At 48.6% G+C, this 13,156-nt stretch overlaps 1 protein-coding gene across 2 annotated transcripts in view; it reads right to left on the reverse strand.

Annotated features, from left to right (window-relative positions):
* SHQ1 (SHQ1, H/ACA ribonucleoprotein assembly factor) overlaps positions 1-13,156 on the reverse strand; it is a 97,787-nt gene that overhangs the window by 46,216 nt on the left and 38,415 nt on the right. The window lies entirely within an intron of this gene.

Consider the following 13,156-nt stretch of genomic DNA (forward strand, 5'->3'; position numbering starts at 1 on the left):
TTCAAGGGGAGGTAAGCTACCAACAAAGTGCTTTGCTGTCTGGACAGATGTGGCAACTCAGGTTCATACATCTCAAACCAAAGACGAGAGGAGCTGCTCCGAATCGGACTCCACTGGGCAGCTGAAGTCCTCCTATTAGAGGCCCCGCTTTGGAGAGAATCACTCACTGACAAATTAGTTCATTGTTAGAAGCCCGTAAGTAATGGCTCCCACCTCTAGGACGTGGTTTAGATGGCTCAAAGCCGGTCCAGCAAAAATCATTCCAGCTGAGATCTTTACACAGGAGGAATTAAGTTTAAAAACAAACCAAAAACCCCAAACAGAACAGCGGCTGTGGGGGAAGAAAGAAAGAAACAAAAAAGACTCCATTATTTAAGATACCTGAAGGAAATACTATGTAGCCCTTTATTATTATTATTATTTTAATAATTACTGAAATGTACTTGCTTATTTTTTCTATTGTTCCATTTACTTATTTATTTTGCATTCTTATTTTCATTTTTCTGCAAGGCAGTGAGACAGATGCGCCTTGCAGCTTGGGCTGGGCCAGGAGCTCAGACTAGATGTGGGTTTCCCATAGGTGTGGCAAGGACACAGGAACTGGGCTCATCACCTGCCGACCTGCTGCCTCCTAGGGCGCACATGATCGGGATGCTGGAATCAAAAGTAGAGCTGCGCATGGACCAGACGCTGTGACAGGCCATGCAGGCGCCTCAAGTTGTGTCATAACAGCTTCAACAAACACTCTACCCACTGCTTGGTCTTGACCTGGAAAACCATCTGAAACATCCACATCATTGCAATTTTGAAATAATAACTTAACAGACGGCTGGTTGCAAAAGCAAGACTCTGATGAGGCTGTCTTATCAAAAGGAGTATCTTACGAATTACTTTAAACCTCATTTGCACAGGTCATTCAATCATAAAAAGGATGGTGCAGAAAAATTGTGTCCAATTCATCAAAATTCAGAATACCAAAGTGGAATAATCTGATTTCAATATCAAGCCCTGCATGAAAAGAGAATAAAGTTCCTGACAGCATAAACAGACATGTCAAATTTAGCATTATTTCCTGAGTTTCTCTGCCTCTCTTTCACTCTCTGTAAGTCTTTCGAATAAAGATAAATAAATCTTTAAAGAAGTTGCTCTGTCCATGTAACTGCTTTCTCCTCAGACGCCGTTTAAGCTTTTGCATTTCTGATGTTCCAGGAAACAGACTTGAAGCATGCATGACTATTTTAAGTAGAAACTTATATCCTTTTAGCAATTAAAAAAAATCTTATTAAATTTACATGTATTATCCACAGTCACAAGCAAAATTAACACAAAACAAACATACATTTTGCAAATGGAATGCAGAACCTCAGAACAAACCCCAATTTGCCATCCAGCTCTGAGAACAGTGCTCCAGCTCTCCTCCGCACTGGCCTGGGACACCCCCCATCCTGCCGGCACACCTATGACATTTGTTAGTAGAACCCAGTAGGCCCCGCACCAGGTGCTTCATACGTATACACTACATCCTTAACCCTCTAAGTTAGGTTCCTGCCTCCTTGTTTCATACAGCAGGAAGACGAGGCTCAAGGACATGAAGGAGCTGCCCCAGATGACAGCCACATAGCACAGCCGGGATCTGACAGCAAGGAGGCCTATCAGCTGCGTGCAATACAGTGTCAATATTCATCAGTGGCTGTAGTGAACTACCAGACAGAAGGGGACACTACTTTTTTTCTATTATTAGAAGTGGAAAGGTAACCAGATATAGAGCTTATGTTTGCCAGTTCACTCCCCAAATGGGCTGCAATGGCTGGAGCTAAACAAATCCAAAGCCAGGGACCCGGAGCCCCCTCTAGGTCTCCCACACGGCTGCAGGGTCCTAAGGCTTTGGGCCATCCTCTACTGCTTTTCCAGGCCACAAGCAGGGTGTTGGATGGGAAGTGGAGCTGCCGGGATTAGAACCGGCACCCATATGGGATCCCAGCACATCAAGGCCAGGACTTGAGCCAATAGGCTACTGCGTGGGGCCCCAACTCAACCACTACCTTTAACAGCTATATGACTTTGCAGACTAAATTCAAGTTTCTGCATTGTGATCTGTTGGTAGTATGTAATTTGTTTATTCTTTCTTTCTTTGAAGATTTATTTATTTTACTTGAAAGTCAGAGTTACACATTTACACAGAGAAAGATCTACTGGCCAGTTCACTCCCCAGAGCTGGGCTAGTCCAAAGCTGGGAGTCAGGAGCTTCTTCCAGGTTTCCCACCTGGATGCAGCAGTCCAAGCACTTAGGCCATTCTCCGTTGCTTTCGCAGGCCATTAGCAGGGAGCTGGATCAGAAGTGGAGCATCTGGGATGCAAACTGCTGCCCATGAGATGCCAGCACAAGCAGAGGATTAGCCGGCACCACCACCACTCCAGCACCCCTTCCCCCTTATTATAGCTAGTTCCTGATAAGAAAGGATCATGGCTGGGCCAGATTTCCCACCTCACCATAACACCCAAAGTTCAAACAATGATTTTCACCTAGAACTGCTTTTTGCCTTTTCTGCTCTGACAATCCCTTTGATGTGCTAGTGTGGAAGGAAAGGTTTGACATGAACTTCATCCTTCTCAAGTCACTTAACAACACGTGGCCAGATAGCATAAAAATCATATGATGCTAACTGGCCTAATGTCAACCTGTTTATACAGTTAAGACTGAGGTATCCAAGTTATGCAAAAAAAACTCTCACGGTGGGCATGCAGCGTGTCTAGCTAGGAAAGCAGCAGAGGGTGTGCCAGGTACCCGGGCCTCAGCCACCAGTGCGGAAGACCCAGCCTCCTGGCTGCAGCCTAGGTCAGCCACTGGATCCATCTGGGGAGCGAATCAGAGCACAGGCCTACACCCTCTCTGGAACTCAGCCTTGCAAATGAACCTGAAAAAAACAAAACTTGTGTTTCTCTCCCTTGTCTATCTTGCAAGTAAAAGGAACATAAATTTTTAAACTCCTTTCTGTACAGTGAGGTAGAAAAGTAGAACAGTTAGGAAGTTTAAGATATGACGACAGGAGCAAGCACTGTGGCACAGTACACTAAGCCACTGTCTGCAACAGTGGCATTTGATATGAGCACTGGTTCACATCCTGGCTGCTCCACTTCCCATCCAGCTCCCTGATAACGCTCCTAGAAAAACAGTAGAAGATGACCCAAGTCCTTGGACCGCTGAACTCAACATGAGAGAGCCAGAGGAAGCTCCAGGCCCCTGGCTTAGGATGGACCCAGCTACAGCCACTGTGGCCATCCGGGAGTGAACCAGCATATGGAAGAGCTCTCGTCCCTCTTAGTATTTCTGTTAATTTGTCTTTTAAATGAAAAATATATATACATTAAACAAAAGATACATGAGCAAAAATTCTTGAAACAATTGTATCTGAGCATGATTTAAAAAAAACAAAATTAGTGAGCATCAAAAACTTCATAATGCTCGGCTAAAACTATAATTCAATTATTCTACCTTAAGGACACATTATGTATCTCAATATTAAATTAGAAAAATATTGCTTTAATTAAGGTTACTGTACTTATTTTTCCAATAGGTACTACTTAATATTAAGAGTTATGACTACTTTTTTAGAACTGGTTTAGTCTCAAATTGGGAAAACTAAAAGCAAGTATGAGGTCAGAAAAGAGAAATAGCGCAGGAAGAAAAATGTGTGGCTCCTGCAAATGACTCATTAAAAGGAAAAGCAGCCCAGTTCCTCCATAAACGAGTCCCTTGCGGTGGTCTGAGACACTGATGAGAATGTCAAGGTGAAAGCAGAGACTGACCCCGCCAACACCGTCAGCCCCCCAGAGCGAATGCTGGCTTACGTGATGCGCGTCCGAGAGGACTGGCTATGTCTGTGCACACTTAACCACCCACCGGTCAGTAAATACAACACAGAGAGAGGATTAAATTTGACTTACAGGAAGTCAAATTTGGCTTGTGGAATTAAGATCTTAGAATCCCGGTCCCCAACTCTAAAAGGCTATAAGGGAAGGTCATTAAAAAGCCACACAAGGCTAATCTTGCACAGTTCATGGGGGGCTTCTGCACAGAGGGAACATGGCAGCCAGAGGAACTGTTACACCTACAGTCTACACTGCGCCTGTTTCGGGAGCCACTTCTCGGCTAGCTTCCTAGGGAGTCACCAATTCAGAACCTGCACCCACAGGGGAAAGAGGAAGACTCTTAAGAATCTCCACACTAATTCAATGAGACGAGGAGCATACAAGCAGGCTGGGGAAGAGGACATACCCCTCTTGCACATCCTTTCCAACCACTATCATGCCCCACTTCTAGGACCACTGCTCTTCCCCCCCATTCCTGACTCACAGGCAACCTTTGGGTCACAGCGAGGTATGGGACTAGGGTACTGGGATCCTAGGCCTCAGCAGGTGCTGGCTGATAAGAACAATGAGGGTGACCAGGACACAGGAGGATGCAGGTCCCTGCCTCCTTCCCTGGCCTATTCACACGACCCACCCAGGCTAGAGACTCAGAGGGGGACTGAAAGAGAACGCTCACTCAAGCTCACACCATGGCACAGCTGGGCAAGTCCACGGTGGGAGCCAGACTGGCTGGTCCTTAGCTTGCTCTGGGGCACACACTGAACACGGGGGCCCAACCCAGGCGACTTGGTCTCCTAGACATGCTGTGACTCTTATAGGTTATCCAGAAAAATCTTTCACTTCATTATCCACATTGAAACTTTAATAGGTGTTTCTATTAGAGCTCATTACTTGCTACTTCTTAAAGTGGCCCAAACTGGCAAGATCACTTGCTCACAGGGCAACACCCCTCAAGTCCACACAAGCCTCACCCACTACTACTGACTGTCCTAACCCTGCTGTCTTCGCTCATCTACCCACTGGTCACGAGAGCCTCTCAGTTTGCTTCCTGTAACACACAGGGGCCAGCTCTGGCGTGAACCTGCTGGGTCAGCAACATGGACCCCTGTGGGGAGGAATGAGAAAACAGCCCACATGCTCCACTTCAACACGGGCACTGTTTGGGATGGAAGGCAGCCAAAGACCTCAGCCCACCATGAAAGGGCTCCCCTCCCACCTTGAGTGTGTACCTAAGGCAGCACAGTGGGCTTTTCTGCAAAGAACCAGAAAGTAAATATTTTGGCTTTGGGGCCATACACTCTGTTGTACTTACTTATTCTGCCACTGTGTGACAGAAGCAGCCACAGATACTGAGTCAAGGCATACGGCCGTGCTCCAGTAAATACAAGATTGGCTGGTGTGTGCATCTGGTTTCTGCCAGCCTGGGTGGACTTGTGGGGATTTAGGGGTGTGGGTTTGTAGGCCATTTGGGGGATAGCGTCGGCAGGGGTGTGCAGAGAGCTGGGAGCTCAAGTCCAGACAGGCACAGCAAGCAAGCCTGGGCATTTCTGCACTTGATCCCGGGTTGGGGGGGGATGAGCAGAGAGCCTGCTGGAGTTATCTGCTGGTGCACCAGAATTGGGGAACTGAGAACATGCTTGGGTCTTAGGTGGACAGAAGGGTGAGGTCCCAGGCCAGCACATGGGCCAAAGGATTGGGTCTAGGGACTAAGTTACAACTCTGGGTACCTCGTGGGCAGGCAGAGTGTCAAGCCAGCACAACATTGTACTGGAAAACTGTGTTTGGGAAGACCAGGCTGGGGAACCCATGCGTTCCCAGGCACAGGGACTATTGATTGCTCAGGGAAGGGAGTATGGGGATGTAAGGAACGGAAAACCTCTGAGCGAGTACATTGCAGTGAAGAAGACATCTGGGGAACTTTTACTGACGAGGCCACTGTTTTTGCACGTACGCAAGAGGGCTGAGACCAAGCATTTTAGAGGAAGGAAGCTGGAAAATCTTTTTGGGTCAGACCAATGCACCCATCCACATGGCAGACCTGAGCTGGGCTAGTTAGCACCAAATACTACTGACCACCACCCACTGGCACACATGAAAGCTAGGGCTGGGGGTCCTACCTGGCAGGGCTAGATCACAGTACTGGCCAGTTAATGTCAGAACAGGGGATGGGTAAGGTTCAGCTGGGCCATGACACTAACCAGCACGCAAGAAAATCAGGTCTGGGGCAGATTCTGTGGGGTATATGTGTACTCACCCCTGCGGAACTGCATATCCATGGTTTGCTCAAGACCTGGGGGGTAGTGACGGGCTGAGCCAGGCATGACCATGGAATTCAACAACACTCATGGGTACTGGTTTGGGAACAGGCCAGGCTGGTCCAGTCTGCAGAACCCGCAAACACACCCAAGAATAGAGTATAGGGCAGGCCAGGAAGCAATCAATATCCACCAGCACACACAAAGGCAAACACTGGGGGGGCAGACCGTGCTGGGTGAGGTGCCAATACCCACCTGCACAGGTCAGATCTGAGTCTGGGACTAGACCTGGTGGGGAACTCCACTGCTTCGATGTAGTGAGCATGCGATTCACACCTTACTGTAGCTCAGGCCAGGAGCAGCTGCTCCACTTGTCAGCAAGTGTGTGGGTTGGTTCGTGGGGTAAGGGGGTAGGCTGGACAGGGTCAGGGCAAACAGAAGCACATTGGTATGTGCTGGAGCCAGGATGCAGTGTAGGTCATGCCAGGCAAAACTACCATTTCTACCAGTTTGCATGAAAGCCAGGGATTGCAGCAGACTGGGCAGGGCGAGACTGTGGTACTCATCAGTGACAGCTGGGACTGGGGGTGGCCCAGGTCAGGCCAAGCTGCAGCATCTGATGACAAAGGCCATGCCAGGCTGAGTCACAGCAACTGCTGGCATGTGCAAGATCTGTGGCTGGAACATGTCTGGCAGGGGAGCTAAGGGGACACCCTGGATAGGCTGTGGTTCCCACTGCTGAGCACAAGAGCCAGAATGCAGGTGGAGAACTGGACTGGACATGAACGCAGAATACTTCAGCATGCATGTGGACTAGGTTTGGGGTGTGCCAGACTGGGCTAGACTCCAGCACCCACTGGCACGTGCAAGAGCCAGAGTGGGTGTAGGATGGGCTAGGCTAGGTCTCAGCACCCACTGAACCACATGACAGCTGTGTCTGGGGGTAGACTAGGTGTGGCTGGGCTGTAACGCCCAACAGTAACAGCCAGAATGGGTGTGGGCTCATATTCCTGCCAGGACAGGAAGTGGGCCAAATCGAGGTAGGCCAAATCAGGCTGGGCCAAGCACCCGCTGGTGTGTACAAGATTTGCCACTTGGTGGTAACCTAATAGAGGAGCTCGGAGAACTCCTCTGTCAGGACACAGCTCCTGCAGGTGAGTGCAAGAACCAGGGCTGGGAGCAGCCCAGACCAAGTCAGGTACCTACCGGTATACATAGAACTCAGGTCTGGGGGTAAGCCAGGCTGAGCCAGTCCTTACCTCCCACTGGCAGATATGAGAACCAGGACAGGGTACAGGACAGGCCGGGTTGGGCCTCAACACTGCCAGTTCACATTAGGGCTGGGACTGTGGGTAATTCAGGCTGAGCTAAGCAACTACACCTGCTGGCAAATGCTGAGGCGAGGCAGGCACCTACCAGCACATGTAACACTTGGCAGGGATTAGCTTGGTAGGGAAGCAGCAGGGGCTTCCCTGCTAGACCACTACTCCTGCTGGTGAATATGAGAACTGGGACGAGGAGCAGACCAGAGTGGGCGGGGCTACAACACCTGCTGTTCTGCATGTGAGAGGAGAGGCAAGCTGGGCTAAGCAACCATATCCACTGGTGCATGCATGAGCCAGAGCAAGTGCAGGCTGGTGGTCTTGCTTTGCTGCAGCATCAGCTGGCAAGTGCTGGGAATGGGGGCAAATCCTGTCAGGCTAGATCACAGAAGTACCTGCAAAGCTCAACATCTGAGGCTGGGAGTGGGCCCCGTTGGGAAACTGTGTGCACCCCTCTGATCAGCTGCAGCTCCCACCAGTAAGCATGAGAACCAAGGCTGGGGGTGGACCTGGCTGGACAGTCGATGGCACCCACCAGAGTAAGTGTAGGCTGGACAGTGGGGTCAGCTGGGCTGAGCTAGGCCGTAACACCCACTGCCGTGTACAAAAGCAAAATGGAAAACAGGACACACCGGACCAGTCTGCTGCATATACTGGCATGTGTAGGAACCACGGCTGGGGTTGTGCCTGGTAGAAGTTACTAGGGCTTGCTTTGACTGGGCAGCAGTTCCTGCTGATGTATGTGAGGACTGAGTGTGTGGTGGGCAGGGTTAAGCTGGGCTACAGCATTTACTGGTCTGCATAAGAAATGGGACTGGAGATAGAACTGACCAGGTGACTGTAACCACCAGTGCGTGTATGAAGAGTGATATGATTGATGGATTGAGCCAGACCCTGTATTAGTTGGCACATACAGAAGTCAGTTCTGGGTTTCAACTCTGGTGAGAATTCTTTGGGGAACCCCAAATGGATTGCTTGACTCAGAGCTCCAACCATGGGGAGAATCACGAGATCTGTGGTCTGACCATGGTGTACACATGTCAGAACAGGGCCTCCTCAGTGGCTAAGAAGTGCAGTGGATGACATGCACAGAGGCACTGGGGGATAAGGCAGCCACTGAGGTCTCTAGAGGACATCTGGTACCGTGACAGAGGATGGAGGGCAGAACAACTAGGACAACTCTCCCAGCCAAGCTTTGACAGCAAGTGTCTGGGTGAGTGGAGACTGTAAGGTGGACTATGTCAGCCAATGGACCTTGGAAGGATTTCCTCATCCTTGCAGCAACAGAATCAACAGCATTTCAGAACTATCGAAACCACTTGAGTAGAACCCTTGGAGCATGCTCCACATTGGGGACCCTGGGATGAAATCGGGTGGCCACTCCTCACCCCTGGGTTGTGATGCAGCTGGGATCTTGGGTATGCTTTCTCCCCTTCTCTCTCCTCTTCCTCCGGATACAGGAAGAAAAACAAAACTGGAAACAATAGTCTCACCCACCTTCTCCTATTCCTTTACCCTTTCTACTCTAATCAATGGTCCCCATATCTCTATATCCTTCTCAATTATGTAGCCACCACCAAAAATAAAATTAAAATAATAACATTATCTGGGTTGTCATCCCAGAATTGGAGGAAAAATAAAAATCTTTTCACAGATAAAGTACAGAAGACAATGTCATCAATCATGTGTTTGTCCCATAAGAGGCCAGCCTTGTTTCAGCCTTTTCCTACCCTCTGTCTCAGCCCCAAGCCTGGGCTGTTTCGAAAACTCAGTCCTCATGTAATTTCATCCACACAAGCTCATAAACCTAGAGACAAATGCAGGCTTTTCCATCTACGAGCCATGTGGCCTAGGCTACTGACATCCTGGAGCCTATCTTCTTTCTGCAAAAAGATGGACCATGATCCTTGACTCTCACGACTGTGACATGACATAGGGTATCTAAAGAACCAGCCCTAGTGCTGTCCATGCAGAGAGCAACATAGGGCAGCCGGGCTTGTGACTACTGTGAGCTTATTAACCCAGAATTCCTTCTGGCCCACTGCCAGGCAGGCTCACAAACGACAAAACAGGGATCAACTCTCTTTTAGAATGAGATGCCCACCTCTCTAGGTGGAATCTATAAACACAGAAACTAAAAATAGTTTGTAACCCATTAGCCCAGTACTCAATTAGCCTCCAGGAGCTTACAGGTAAAGAGGTCCAGGAAAAACTCTGAGCATCAAGTTGGTGAAGTGCTGTGGGGTCTTCTACTGCCCTCCACGAGTGAGGGAGGAGGTGCTCTCCTGTTACCTTAACCCAAAGGAAAAGCTTTTAACTTCTTTAGTTTTTCAAAAAGAGACAAATGACAACAGATAGCATAGGCAGGCAAAGAGATGGAGCTCCCACCTGCTGGTTCACTACCCCAAACACCCACCTGGCCAGGGCTGGGCCAGCCTGAAGCTGGAGGCCAGGAACTCAAGCCAGGACTTGGACACAGTGGCAGGAATCCAATCAGCTAAGCCACCACTGCTGCCTCCCCAGGCCTGCAACCGCAGGAAACTACAGTCAGACACCAGAGCTAGGGATCCAAGCACTGCTTTCCTCAACCCCAGGCCTTCAAAGAGGGCAACCTAACTGCATTGGGAACTGCCGTATTACAGGGTAGAAGGACTGGTGTTTGGCTTCAAACAAGATGGAAAAGCAGCTGAGGATGGCAGGGTTGCCCTGGAAGTGAAGCTGCTTCCTGCAACAGCCACAGGGGACTCCTCTCCCTGTTGTTCCCTAACCCGAGGCAGCTGCATACCAGGGAAGAGAAGGAAAGTCGCTGTAACAAAGCTCAGTGTGGACACTGAGTGCTGGAATCAACACTTCTCTTGTGGTCAAAGGCAGCGGAAGTGGTAAGAAAAAGTTACAAACGGTGTATATCAGTGGAGACATATGAACTATACGCCATGATATAGATTCCACACAAGGAGAAATAGAGCCCAGAAAATGAGCTCAAAGGGCACACTTGTTAGAAACAAATTTAAGCTGCCTTCCCCTGCCCTGTCATGTTCAGCCCTCCCGATGAAACAGTGTGAGGAATTCCTTACTGACAAGAGTAAGATGTAGGTATCAGTGCACTCAGTGAAGTGCATAAATAATGCATGGTCAAGGATGAAACTGTTAGACTTGTCATTTTTAAATATAGTAAAACTTCTGAGGAGGTACTAGGGAAGCTGCTTTTTAGTTTTATCTTCAATTGGCTCACAGCAAGTAAGCAATGCTTCCCTGAAGGATTCTACCCATTCCCCCCAGCAGTGTGGTACAAGGAGATGCTGGAAGTTGCTGACGAGACAGGAACAGAGGGAAAAAGAGTCGTCACGGCCCCAAGAGGACCCAGCCAGGAAGAACAACTCCACGTGCGGGGCCTTCGGGACGCACTGACACAGTACTTACAGAAGCAAAGCAGGGCCTCCTGCCCGTTGGGGAATCTGAGTTACACACACAGCAAGAGCAAAGAGCTTTTCTGGAGGAGACAAGTGGGAGGGAGAATGCAAAACCCTGGAGAGCCCAGGAACTTGGAAAAAATCCTTGTTCAGGCTTCCATGAAGCCAGGGGGCGTGTTCTGCAAACCCCAATCTCCGCCAATCAACATGAAGCATTCTGTGGACTCTGTAGCGCTCCTGGTCCTGGAAGCTCCCTGGGTTTCACAACAGCATTTTCTTCGGTAGAAATGGGTTACTTGTTACTTTCCACTGACTGTGGGAGGACTACACTGACCTTTATTCTTAAAATGTGTGAATGTCAATTGCATTTTGAATGGTAAGTAGGCACAAACTCATTCTTATGCCAAACCGGAGCTCTCTCTTAGATCAGGGGGGTCCAGAGCACGGGCTGCCTACCTGGGCAGAGGCAGGTCACTGAGCCACTCAGTACTTGTCACCCCAGTACTGACGGCAGGCATCCCAGCCAATCCAGCATTCTGTTCCAGTCCACATGACTCACAGAACACACTGTGTATGGTTTAGGGAGGGTTCAGACACATTTTTAGCAGACAGGCCTCCAATGTGTTACTTCAAGTCTTCTGTTGCTACCACAACACAGCTGATAAGACTATTTCTTGTCACAGTGATAATGATGAGATGCTAAGTCTCAATTTCAATTCTGACCTACTAAAATTGTTTTGAGTAACAGAATACAGTGTTAAGTCAAGGCAAACGTGTTTATTTTGGGCTATGTAATCTTAGAACTGATTACTTTTCAAATAAAAATCCAATCCGGAGGGCTAGATTCCTTCACAGAATCAACAGTAACAGGCAGTAGTTCAAATGTGTGAGGAAGACTGTGAGAGTGTGACGTGCGAGCATGTGTTCAAACACGGACATGGTGGTTCCATCTGGAAACCACGATACAGCAGGCCAGGGGAATCACCAACTGCGTGCTCACTGTCCAAACGCCCAAGAAATGTAGCATGACTTACAAAAGAAATTAATTGTGATACACAACCCAAGCTCAACAGCCGCTCATTTACAGGAGATTGATTTTTCCAGGGTAATTGTAGCAATTCAAAAAATATCTTGGATTGAAGAAGAAATAACTTCCGAAAAAACACAGCAGTTTGTTTCCTACTGTTAAGTTAAAGAAGATAGATTTCTCAATGTAGCTCCGTTATCAAATCATCAATCTTTCCAAATAAAATACAGCTAGTCTAAACCAAATGGAAGAATAAAAAGCTATCTTTCATTTGAACGATGATTCATTTTTATAATTATTGTCTACTTGAAAGGAATCTACTTCACTGACTTCAAACAACTCTAACCGATTACGCAGAAGGCAAAGAAAAAGCGAGGCAGGTGCACACAGCACACACGACTGTCCCGTAAGCCCATGAAGCCAACTTCCCTCCCCTTCTTGCCCCGAGGTTTGAAAACTCAACTCCCAGAAACCCTTTCCTCTGAGGCCAAGGAATGATGAGATCCCCAAGAGCATACAAGAAAAAGCCTGAAAGTGCCAGGAGTGACTTCTAAGTAAATGTGCCTGAACGGACACATACAACTGGATGCTGCACTCCACTCGCCCTCCAAATTATTATCCTGAAAAGTACAAACTCCTGGGCCCGGCGGCATGGTCTAGCGGCTAAAGTCCTCGCCTTGAACGCGCCAGGATCCCATATGGACACCGGTTCATATCCCAACAGCTCCACTTCCCACCCAGCTCCCTGCTTGTGGCCTGGGAAAGCAGTCGAGGACGGCCCAAAGCTTTGGGATGCTTCACCTGCGTGGGAGACCCGGAAGAAGTTCCTGGATCCTGGCTTTGGATCAGCATAGCATCGACCGTTGCGCTCACTTGGGGAGTGAATCATCAGACGGAAGATCTTCCTCTCTGTCTCTCCTCCTCTCTGTATATCTGACTTTCCAATAAATAAATAAATCTTTTTTTTTTTTAAAAAAGTACAAACTCCTATGGAGGCTGTTACGGCCACTCACGAATCTGCTTCAGAGCCTGGACTCATCAACAAGCTTTAACCCAGCAAATGTCTGTCTTCTCAGAATGAATTTACTAACAGTCAAAACTCCTCAGAGTGGCCAAGCTCTTCAGTGCAAACTCCTTTGTGACACCCCAAGTCTGGGTCGCTTGTCCTAAAGGGTCCCTGTGCTTCCCCAGCACGGCGAATCGCTCACTTATGTGTCATGTGTCTCTGATAAAACAGTGAATCTCATTGGGCAGAGAGCTGACCTGTCCTCC

Source organism: Ochotona curzoniae, unplaced genomic scaffold (assembly GCF_017591425.1).
Source record: "Ochotona curzoniae isolate NIBS_2020 unplaced genomic scaffold, NIBS_Ocur_1.0 contig_908, whole genome shotgun sequence".
Lineage (NCBI taxonomy): Eukaryota > Metazoa > Chordata > Mammalia > Lagomorpha > Ochotonidae > Ochotona > Ochotona curzoniae.